This window comes from Aegilops tauschii, chromosome 6, assembly GCF_002575655.3.
Source record: "Aegilops tauschii subsp. strangulata cultivar AL8/78 chromosome 6, Aet v6.0, whole genome shotgun sequence".
Lineage (NCBI taxonomy): Eukaryota > Viridiplantae > Streptophyta > Magnoliopsida > Poales > Poaceae > Aegilops > Aegilops tauschii.
The window spans coordinates 330,180,368-330,192,352 of NC_053040.3; positions in this window are offsets into that span (position 1 = coordinate 330,180,368).

The window sequence follows — 11,985 nt, forward strand, 5'->3', positions numbered from 1 at the left end:
CCCTTGGAGCTCCTTCATTTGGATCTCTTAGGGCCTCCATCCTTTGATAGTCTTGGGGGTAGAAAATATTGCTTGGTAATTGTGGATGACTATTCTAGATACACTTGGGTGTATTTTTTCAAGAGGAAGAGTGAGACCCAACAAACAGCCATTGACTTTGCAAATGAAGCCCAACGTCAACACAATGCAAAGATCTTGACTATAAGAAGTAACAACGGCACCGAGTTCAAGAACTACACCCTTGATGAGTTTCTTAGTGATGAGGGGATCAAGCATCAATATTCCGCACCTTACACCCCTCAACAAAATGGTGTTGCGGAGAGGAAGAACCGGACGTTGATGGATGCGGCAAGGACCATGATGGCGGAGTTCAAGTCTCCATACAACTTTTGGGCCGAAGCCATCAACACCGCGTGTCGGAGTAAATGGCCACGGGTAGCCTAACCGACTGCCCCTGGTTCTTCTGAAAAAATTATCAGGCCTTCGGGCCTCCAAGCACTCCGAGCATTGGGCCGCCTTCCCTGGCCGGCTACCTCTGAAGCCGACTCCCGGAAGGCGACCCAGCCTCACCAACTCCTCCCCAGGACGACTACGGGGTGGCCGACTCCAAGAAGCCGGCCAAGAAGGACGCCGACTCCTAGGAGCCAGCCGAGACCACAACCACCAAAGCTGTTCCCACATAACGGCGACACGACGGGGTGTGGCCACAGTGCGGCCCACTACCCCCAAAGCCCGAGGCGGGCATGGCTACAGGAGGCCGTATGGGACGGCCGTCTCCCGTGCGGCTCGGCACTGTAGCCAAGCTGGCCTCAACGTCACCCACGACCGACTCCCGTACGGCCCGCGGGCGGCGGGCCCCTTCAGCCAGAGAGAGGCGTGAAGGCGGCCCGGCCTTTCCCAGTCGGCCAAGAGCATAGCCGGCCCCCAGAAGCCGGCTACTCCCTTCCTCGAAGCAGGAGCCCCATTAAGGAGACAAGACGAGGTAAGGCTATAGTGAGAGCCCCCGAGGCGGCCCACTGTAGCCACGCTTACCTCGACAAAGCCCTCGTCATCAGAGGCGCGGCTACAGTAAGTAGCCGCCGACAAGACCCTAGGCGGTGGGGCCGGCCTGTCGACCAAGTAGCCGGCAGCCGGCGGGACCCACCAGCCGGCGGGACCCGCGGCCGGTGGAGAAGCTGGCGAGCGTAGACACTGACGGCTGGGACCAGAGCCCAGCCGGATTACCATTGTACCCCCGGGGGGTAGGCCTATATAAACCCCCCGGAGCACCCATGCAAAGGGTTGGCCTCTGAGCATAGTTCGCTTCTAAGCATAGCACACACACACACCATAGATAGAGAGAAGCAAGAGCTAGCCTTGTTCTTCTTCTCCCTTGATCTCAACAGCTCTAGGAGCGATTGTAGATACCTTTCATCGATCTAGTGATCATGCGGAGACCCCGCAGAGCAGGACTAGGGGTGTTATCTCCTCGAAGAGCCCCGAACCTGGGTAAGATCCGCCGGCGTGCATGTCTTCGCCTCATCCCGTTTCCAGGCACCGGCGACGTTTTATTGGCTCCCACAATGATAAGCCATCCCTTGGCATATGTCGCACCAACCACCCGACATTTGGCGCCCACCGTGGGGCCAGGTGCACCGTCGTCCGGAGACCTGTTCTGGACGGGAACCCTCTTCCTCCCTCGCGAGCGCAGCCAGCCTGCTGCGCCCGATGGCGTTTGCCTCGACGCGCTGCAAGGCGTCGACGACGCCTACGCAGCGAGCCGCCTCGCCGATCTGCTCGGCGAGACTCGCATCTCCAACGAGCCTGCGTCCGACGCAGGCACCGACTACCCCGAGAGCCGCCTCGTCAGCCTCCTCGACCAACTTCACGTCTCCAGCGAGCCTGCTGCGGACATGGAGTCGGTCGGCTCCACCGACCCGATGCTCATCGACTCCGACACCGCGTCGCTTGACGCCTACCCCTCCGACGTGGTGGTCTTCGACGACCCCCTCCCTCGAGCTGACAGCGGCAGCAGCGCTGTCACCGAAGTGCTGGTCATCAGCCACGTCTCCAACTCTGGCGAGAATGCCCGCGACGCTCAGCAAGCGGCAATGCACGACCTCTCTGTCCCCATCCCGGCCGACGCCGACGCCGAGACCCTGGAGGCACGCCGCCTTGCCCTCATCGCGGAGGGCCAGAAGATAGCCTCGATGAGATGCCTCACCGAGGCCCACCAGCGCGAAGTCGACCGCGCCGCCTTCGGCACGCCGCCGCCTAGCGGCCCGAGCCGAGCCGGCTCCGTCTAGAAGCGCGGCGCAGCCGTCGCCAGCATGCTGGGCGCAGATCGCCCCGTCTACGCCACCCCGCTCGAGAATCTGCGAGCCGCTCAGGCGGCTGCAGAAGAGCTCAATGGGTTGGGAGCCGATGAGCTCCCCTACATGACGAGACGGATACAACAGCTGCTCGACGCGGCTGCAGAACGGAACGAAGCCGGCGCCCGTGCTGATAGTCATCCCCCGCGCCGGGAGCACGCCGCGACGTCCCGCTCGCCGACTGCGAGCGGCGCGCGCCAGAAGAAAGACAAGGAGCCGGCTACCAGCCGCAGCCGGACTCGCATCACCATCGAGCGCGACGCGGATGGCCGCCCTCGAGCTGTAGAGCACCAAGGAAATCTGCCTCCTCCCCCGCCTCGAAGAGAAAGACGCCTCACTCCGCCGCCTATTACACACCCGACTCTTGGCGACCGACTCGGCCGCCGAGAAGGAGTCGGCGAGAACGACGCCCGCCACAGGATCGACCGCCTTGCTCGATCCTTGGCGTTAGAAGAAGAAGACGATGTCGGCCCGCCATGCTTTGGCCCCCGCATCCGCGGCGAGCCCTTCCCCAAAGGGTTCTCGCTCCCCAGAGACACGCCCAAGTACAACGGCTCGGTGAAGCCGGAAGATTGGCTCATCGACTACTCCACGGCCGTCAGCATAGCCAACGGCAATCGGCGCGTCGCCGTGAAGTACGTCCCCCTGATGCTACAAGGCACGGCGCGCACATGGCTCAACAGCCTCAAGCCCTACAGCATCAACAGTTGGCTGGACTTCACCGAAGTCTTCGTCCGCAACTTCACCAGCACCTACAAGCGGCCTCCCAAGCCTCGCCAGCTCTCCCTCTGCGTCCAGGGGCCCAACGAGTCGACCCGCGACTACCTCACGCGATGGGCCGAGCTCCGCAACTCCTGCGAGGGAGTGCACGAGGTCCAGGCCATCGAGTACTTTACCGCCGGGTGCCGAGAGGGCACCCTCCTCAAGCACCGACTCCTCTGCGACGAACCGGCTACCCTCGATGAATTGCTGGTCATCGCCGACAAATATGCCACCGCCGACTCCTCAATGAAGACCTAGCTCCGAGTGGACGCCTCGGGGAAAGTACTTGCTCCGGCTCCCAAAACGCCGGCTGGCGACCCTAATCGACGCCCCTACCAGAACGACCACAAGCGCAAGGGCCCCATGCCGACTACCTCCAGCCGGCAGGTGGCCACAGTTGAAGACGAGCAGCCCGAAGATCGGCCCGCTCCCAAGAAGAAGGGTGGCCGGCCGCCTTGGCATCCGTCTTTCTCCTACGAGCAAGCTCTAGACGCCCCCTGCAAGTTCCATAGCGGCGCGAAGCCGTCCAACCACACAACCCGGAAATGCCACTGGCTCACCCGCACCAAGGGTGAGGGAATGTTGCCGCCTCCGCCTCCCGGCCAGCCGCCTCCAGCTCCCCAGCAGCCGGCGGCTCGGCCGGCAGTCGGCGCCATCCAAGACGAATTCCCCGAAGAGCACGCCGCCTACGTCGTCTTCACTAGTCAAGCCGACGACAAGCGCAGCCGACGCCGACAGCACCAAGAAGTAAATGCAGTCGCCTCTAGCACCGCCGAGTTCATGCACTGGTCAGAAAAGCCAATCAGCTGGAGCCAGGCCGACCACCCAGAGGTGATGCCTTCGCCTGGCTCCTATGCAATGGTCTTGGACGTCACCCTCACGACGGAGAGGCGAGCTGCCAGATTTTCCCGCGTCTTGATAGACGGCGGAAGCAGTATCAACATACTGTACCGCGATACCATGGAGAAGCTGAACATCAAAGCGAAGCAGCTCATGCCGAGCCGCACCGTCTTCCATGGTATCGTACCGGCCTGTCTTGCTCTCCAATCGGCAAGATCAAAATGGATGTTCTCTTCGGAGACAAAGATCATTTTCGCCGGGAAGCAATATGGTTCGAAGTAGTGGATTTGGAGAGCCCCTATCATGCATTGCTTGGCCGACCTGCTTTGGCCAAGTTCATGGCTGTGCCCCACTACGCCTACCTGAAGATGAAGATGCCGAGTTCGAAGGGGATCATCACGGTAGCCGGCGACTACAAGAAGTCCATCGAGTGTGCCATGGCCAGTAGCCGGCTGGCCGAGTCCCTCGTGGTGGCAGAAGAGAAGAAGATGTTGGAACGGGTTGTGGCCATGGCCGACAAGCAGCCGGCCTTGTCCCCCAACCCCAAGGATTGTGATGCGCAGGGCTCCTTCCAGCCTGCCAAAGAGACGAAGAAGATACCTCTGGACCCGGAGAACCGGGAGAGGTTCACCGTCATTGGGGCGAACTTGGACAGTAAATAGGAAGGCGAGCTCGTCGACTTCCTCCGTGAGAATCGAGACATCTTTGCATGGTCCCCAAAGGACATGCCAGGTGTCCCGAAGGATTTCGCCGAGCACAAATTACATGTCCGAGATGATGCGAAGCCGGTCAAGCAGCCCCTCCGCCGACTGTCAGAAGAGAAGCGAAGAATCGTGGGAGAAGGGATAGCCCGGCTCCTTGCCGCCGGCTTTATCATGGAAGTGTTCTTTCCAGAGTGGCTTGCCAACCCAGTTCTGGTTCTGAAGAAGAATAACAAGTGGCGTATGTGTATAGACTACACGAGCTTGAACAAGGCCTGCCCAAAGGATCCGTTTGCTCTGCCACGGATTGACCAAGTGATAGACTCCACAGCCGGATGCGAGCTGTTAAGTTTTTTGGATGCATACTCAGGGTATCATCAGATCAAGTTGGACCCGGCTGACCGCCTGAAGACTGCCTTCATCACACCCTTTGGAGCTTTCTGCTACCTGACAATGACATTCGGCCTGAGAAATGCCGGTGCCACTTTTCAGCGTTGCATGCAGAAATGTCTCTTGAAACAACTCGGCAGAAATGCCCACGTCTACGTAGACGACATTGTGGTGAAGACAGAGAAGCGCGGTACCTTGCTGGAAGACCTGAAAGAAACATTTGCCAACTTGCGCCGATTCCAAATCAAGCTCAATCCCGAGAAGTGCGTGTTCGGAGTGCCAGCCGGCCAGCTGCTAGGCTTCCTGGTCTCCGAACGCGGCATTGAGTGCAACCCCGTCAAGATCAAGGCCATCGAGAGGATGGAGATTCCCACCAAGCTGCGAGATGTGCAGAAGTTCACTGGCTGCTTAGCCTCCCTGAATCGTTTTATCAGCCGACTAGGAGAAAAGGCTCTCCCCTTGTACCGACTCATGAAGAAGTCCACTCACTTCGAGTGGAATGATCAAGCCGACCAAGCCTTCCATGAGTTGAAGAAAATGCTGACCACTCCGCCTGTCCTGGCTGCGCCGACTGAGAAGGAGCCCATGCTCCTCTACATCGCCGCGACTAGCCGAGTCGTCAGCACTGTTGTTGTGGTCCAGCGCTCGGAGGAAGGCCGAGCCCAGCTGGTCCAGAGGCCGGTCTACTATCTCAGCGAAGTACTATCCAGCTCAAAGCAAAACTACCCGCACTACCAGAAGATGTGCTATGGAGTGTACTTCGCTGCCAAGAAACTGAAGCCCTACTTCCAAGAGCACCCCATCACGGTCGTGTGCACTGCCCCGCTCGCCGAGATCATAGGCAGCCGGGATGCATCCGGCCGGGTGGCCAAATGGGCCATTGCGTTGGCGCCCTACATGATTTTCTATCAACCCCGCACCGCCATCAAGTCGCAAGCACTGGCCGACTTCCTCGTCGACTGGGCCGAGACCCAGTACTTACCGCCGGCTCCCGACTCTACCCATTGGCGGATGCACTTTGACGGGTCCAAGATGCGCACCGGCTTGGGAGCCGGCATCGTCCTCACCTCTCCCAAAGGCGACAAGCTCAAGTACACGCTGCAGATCCACTTCGCCGCCTCCAACAACGTGGCCGAGTACGAAGCGCTCGTACACGGGCTCCGGCTAGCCAAAGAGCTTGGCATACGCCGGATCCTGTGCTACGGCGACTCAGACTTGGTGGTCCAGCAATCGTCTGGCGATTGGGACGCCAAGGACGCGAACATGGCGAGCTATCGTTTCCTCGTCCAGCAGATAAGCGGATACTTCGAAGGGTGCGAGTTCCTTCACGTGCCAAGGGCCGACAACGACCAAGCAGATGCCCTAGCATGGATCGGCTCCACCCGACAAGCCATACCGACTGGTGTCTCCCTCCAGCGCCTCCTCAAGCCGTCCATCAAGCCGTCTCCAGAGTCGGATTCCATCTTCGTACCGCCTGCGCCAGAAACAGCCGGATCCGACTGGAGAAATCCCGCAGGCGGCACGGGGACTTCGACGACTGGCCCGGGGACTGCCGTAGTCGCACCCGGCCTGGGGACTTCAGAACCCGGCTCGGGGACTGCAGCAGTCGGCCCGGGGACTGCAACGACACAAGAAGCGGTGGCCGACTCACCCAACACATCCACCCGAGTCATGGTGGCCACATTAACAGAAGAAGAAGTCACAGCTCCCTCATGGGCTCAGCCCATCCTCAAGTTCCTAGTCAGCAGAGAGCTGCCGGTTGATGAGATCTCAGCAAGACTAGTGCAACGACGAGCCGCAGCATATACAATAATCAAGAGAGAGCTTGTGAAGCGCAGCGTCACTGGAGTCTTCCAGCGTTGTGTCGAGCCAGAAAAAGGAGTGGCAATCCTCAAAGACATCCACCAAGGCGAATGCGGCCATCACGCAGCCTCAAGATCCCTCGTGGCCAAGGCTTTCCGCCACGGTTTCTTCTGGCCGACTGCCTTGGAGGATGCTAAAGAAATAGTCAAGAGCTGCAAAGGATGTCAAGTTTTTAGTTCCAAGCAACACCTGCCGGCTTCTGCCCTCAAAACCATTCCCCTCACCTGGCCTTTTGCCGTCTGGGGACTGGACATGGTAGGCCCTTTCAAGACAGCCCGCGGTGGCCTGACACATCTACTTGTTGCTGTGGACAAGTTCACAAAGTGGATTGAAGCAAAGCCAATCAAGAAGCTCAATGGGCCGACTGCCGTAACATTCATCACCGACATCACTACTCGGTACGGCGTGCCGCACAGCATCATCACCGACAACGGCACGAACTTCGCCAAAGGAGCACTGGCACATTTCTGCGCGACGCAGGGCATCCGACTGGACTTAGCGTCCGTTGCCCACCCGCAGCCAAACGGCTAGGTCGAGCGAGCAAATGGACTCATCCTCTCCGGCATCAAGCCCCGACTGGTTGTACCACTGGAGCGATCGGCCGGCTGCTGGCTCGAAGAGCTGCCGGCTGTCCTCTGGAGTTTGCACACTACACCCAACAAGTCAACCGGCTTCACTCCATTCTTCCTCGTGTACGGTGCCGAGGCTGTCATCCCAACAGACATCGAGTTCGACTCGCCTCGGATCACCATGTACACGGAGGAGGAGGCCAAAGAAGCAAGGGAAGATGGCGTGGACCTACTGGAAGAAGGCCGGCTGTTAGCACTCAGCCGGTCCGCCATCTACCAGCAAGGGCTGCGCCGCTACTACAACCGCAAGGTCAGGCCAAGATCCTTCCAAGAGGGCGACCTTGTGCTCCGGCTGATCCAGCGAACAGCCGGCCAGCACAAGCTCTCGGCCCCTTGGGAAGGCCCCTTCGTCGTCAGCAAGGCACTCGGCAACGACTCCTACTACTTGATCGACGCGCAAAAACCAAGAGCACGCAAGAGAGACGACTCCGGTAAGGAGTCGGAGCGACCATGGAACGCAAACCTCCTAAGACGATTTTACAGCTGAAAAGCAGTATGTATCACGCTCCCCTTTTGTATTAAGTACAAACCAACAGGCCCCCCGAACAGTACTCGGGGACTGCCTTTTATTTATCTATGAATGACGAGTGTCATATCCATGAATGTATTATTACATTTTGAATTTTTGTCCGGCACCGGGTTCGACTAGTCGGCCCGGGGACTGGCCGCCTTGAGCTATATCAAAAGTTTTTCCTAAAGTCAGAAAAGTAGTGCGCCGGCCCCCGAGTCCTCTCTTGTTGAAAGTCGCAGCTCAAAGAACTGACTGTCCGACTAGCAAGAGGAAAGACAGAAAGGACGCCCACACGAAAAACGGCTAAGGAACAACGAACCTATATAGCAAAGAGACGGCCTCCAAACATGCCTGCCGGCTACCAGAGCAGCCGGCTGGCCGGCTTCCTAAAAAACTTAGCTTTAGTCCAGCAGAGCTAAAGTACTTCCCCCTCCCCAATCGGCCAGGCACTCCCCCGGCTACAGATTGCAGAGCAACTGTTTGACTGGGGAGGCGGCAACCAAGGGAGGGCGGCAAAGGAAAAAGCAGAAGGACAAAAAGCAAAAAGTACAAGGAAAGGCCAAATGCATAAGTTATATATACATAAAGCCCCCAACAGGCGGCAACAGACATAAGTTCGAATACACCCAGTGGGTGGAATTGTGCAGAATTTAACCAAACATTGTTCTAAAGAGTAACAAGACAGGAAAAGCAAAAAACGGCGGACTAGGGCGCGACATGGAGGCCGAGCTGGTCGGTGAAGGCGGCCTCGCCGGCTGAAGGAGTGGCCGCCTAGCAGGTCTCGGCTTGGCCATCACCTACGGCAGGCGACGCACTCGCGCGCGACGTGGTGCTGGAGGTGCGGTCAGGCTGAGGCTGGCCGGCTGCTCCACCAGCCGGCTCGGCGTCTTCACCTTCCTCCTCCTCTTCTTCACCCTCGTCGCTGGAGTCGATCTCCTCCGCCGAGTCTTCGCCGTACGCCGGGTCCAGCCTGAACCACTCCTCCGGCTGGGCAACTCCATTGTCGTCCACCTCGGGGGCGAAGACGCTGGTGTCGGTATAGTCGGCGATCGTCGAAGCCCGCCGAATGATGGCCGGCCGCGCCAGCTCCAGCTCCGTGTCAGCTTGCTGCCCCCAGGTAGCCAGCTGGTCTAGGTTCAGGCCGGGATACCAGGCCTTGACGAACTCCAGCGCCCGCCTGGCGCCGGAGCGAGCCGCCGAGGCCTTCCAAGCCTCGAAGCGGCCGACTGCCACCTCCAGCCAGTCGGCGGTCCGACTGGGGGTGCGAGGGACCGCTTGGCCGGGCTAGAGGGCGGCCAAGACCTGCGCCCCGGCACGCTGAAGCCGGCGGAGTAGCCGGTGAGCCGGCTAGATGCGAGCCTGGATCGCCAGGAGCTGTTCCTCCAGCGAGCGGCCGGCGGTTGGCGAGATTTCAAAGCCGGCTTGCCTCCGCGCCTGGCGACGGGCTTCGATGGTCTGGTTGGCGGCAGTAGAATAGCCAGGGAAATACTCTGCGCAAGAAAGAAGAAGAAAGGAAGAAAAGAACACCAAAATCAGAAAAACGAGCCAAAGCGGCAGACGGCAAGAAAGGACGAAGGGGTAGGCGGCTTACCGTCAACCAGGTCTTCGATCTGGCCATAGCCAGAGACCAGAGTCTGCCTGGCCTCAGCCCAGCCGGCCGCTTCCGTCTCGAACTCGGCCTGGAGAGTGGCTTCGCGGTCCTGCGCCGCCTTCAGTGCCGCCTTGTGGCTTTCTTCCTGGTCGGCCAACTTCTTGGCCAGGCGGTCGCGCTCCTGCACCAAGGCGGCGAGCTCGGCATCCTTGGCACGAAGAGCAGTCTGAGACTCCCCCAGCTGTGCCCTCAGACTGGCGTTGGCCGCTGCAAAGTCGGAAGAAGAAGAAGAACAGTAAGAAATCGTCAAGGAAGATCCGACCCGACTGCTCAGCAGTCGGCCCGAATCTCGGGGACTACACCCAGTGGGTGCGCTGACGCGCCCCCACATGAGACAATGAACAAACCACGTACCTCGGCTCTCAGTAAGATCGGCGGTCTTCTAAGTCAGCTCCCGAGCCTGGGAGTTGAAGGCGGCCGCTCGAAGGTTGTGGTAGTCCTGCAAGATGGACAGAAGACCGAAGTGAGAACAAAAATAGCAAAGGCAAATCCACCAAGAAGTTCCAAGCCGCCTGCTCAGCAGCCGGCTCGGAACTCGGGGACTGCACCCAGTGGGTGCGCTGACGCGCCCCCACGGAAGAAATCAAGATCAAGAAAAAAGCAAAGTCAAGAAGAAGCAAGATGGGGAATACTAACCCGGATGGCCGCCCGCGTTGCGAGGAACTCGTCGGTGAACTGCCTCAGCGCCGCGGCTTGGCTTTGGAGCCGGGTCCGGACGTCTTGTGCAGCCACGTTCACTACGGCTGTCCCTCCGCCTGGCGTCCACCCCGAGGTAGCGCTGGCCGCCTCCGCGTCTCGGGCCGATGAGCTGGAGCCCACGGCCGGCTGTGGCTCCGACACGGCCTTCCCCGCGCGCCGGCTCGGCGGCACCCGGACCGCCACCTCAGCCCCCGCAGCCGGCTCGCCCTCCGCCGACAGTACAGGCGGCGGATCAGGCTGGCCGCCTTGGGCCGCCCCAGTTGGCGGGGTCGGCTCCGGCTCCTTCTCCAAGATGATGACGTCGTCGCCGCTGCCCCCAGCCCCGGCTGGTCGCCGCTGGCTCCCCCTGGCGAGGGTTCCATGTCCCCAGGCGCCATGACGCGCAGCGGGGTGACCATCAAAACCTCCCCCGCCGCCGCCGCGGCCTCAGCCTCGGCCTGGGCCCTAGCTGCGGCCTCGGCGAGCGCCTTCGCTGCCTCCTCCTCCCGTGCCGCCTGGGCGGCGGCCGCCTTCCGTGCCTTCGCCTCCCGTGCCTCCTGCTCCTCCCGCGCCTCCCGCGCGTTCCTTTCCGTCGCCTCCTGGAGGTCGGCGTGGGGGTCCACGCGGCGGGTGGTGCTCCCAGAGCCCCTTGGCGACTCGACGACGGAGCCGGCAGCCGCCCGCTCAAGTGACAACGGAGCTCTGATCGTTGAAGAAAAAGACGAGAGTTTAAGAACCACCAAAGAAAAGAAAGAAAGAGAGTACACAAAGAAAGATTTGGACTTACGCTGACACGGTCTGCGGTTGCTTCACCACCTTGCGGAAATGAGCCGCCTTCGCCTCCTCCCGCCTGGTGGCCGCCGCCCCGCCTCTGGGTTTCTTCGTTCGGCTGCCGAACAAGCCCTGGGCGGCGCGACGCTTCTGACCTCCACCCCGAGCAGGCTGCGCGGCGGAGGAGCCCGCGCCGCGTCCAGATGCCGGCTGGCGGCACGGGACGACTTCGGCTTCATCATCGTCCGGCCAGTCGTCAAAGGTGGCAGTGAACCCGGAGCTGCCTTTTTCGCCGTCGGCTTGGCCTCCGCCCGGCTCGACGTCGTCGTCCATATGGACCGCCCCCAGGTCGGGGTCCTCCAGGTCATGTTCGGTCCGGTCGGGGACGAAGCGGCGCTCCGTGTCTGACCCGCCGGCCGGCCGAAGAAGAGGACTCTGTCAAAGAACAAGCCGACTAAGTCAGAGTCGTCCAAGAGATGCTCGGCAACAAGGCTGAGAGAGAGAGAGAAAAAGACACAGGGAGAGCATACCGTAGGCGGCGGATTGGCTCGGCTATATGGCTCCTTGCCGAACAGCCACTCTTCGGCGAGTTTGCAGTTCGCAAGGTAGTTCACCATGTAGGCGACCTCCTCGCGCGGCATCTCCTTGGTGCACATTCGACTCGGATCAAGCTGGCCGCTCATCTGACAGATCAGATGAGGCCGGCTCTGGAGCGGAAGAACCCGGCACGTGACGAACGCGGCCAGAAGGTCGGGCCCCGTCAGGCCCTCCGACTGGACCATCACCCGCAGTCGGGCGATGGCGGCGTTTCCCGCCGGCGACAGCGTCACAGCCCGGA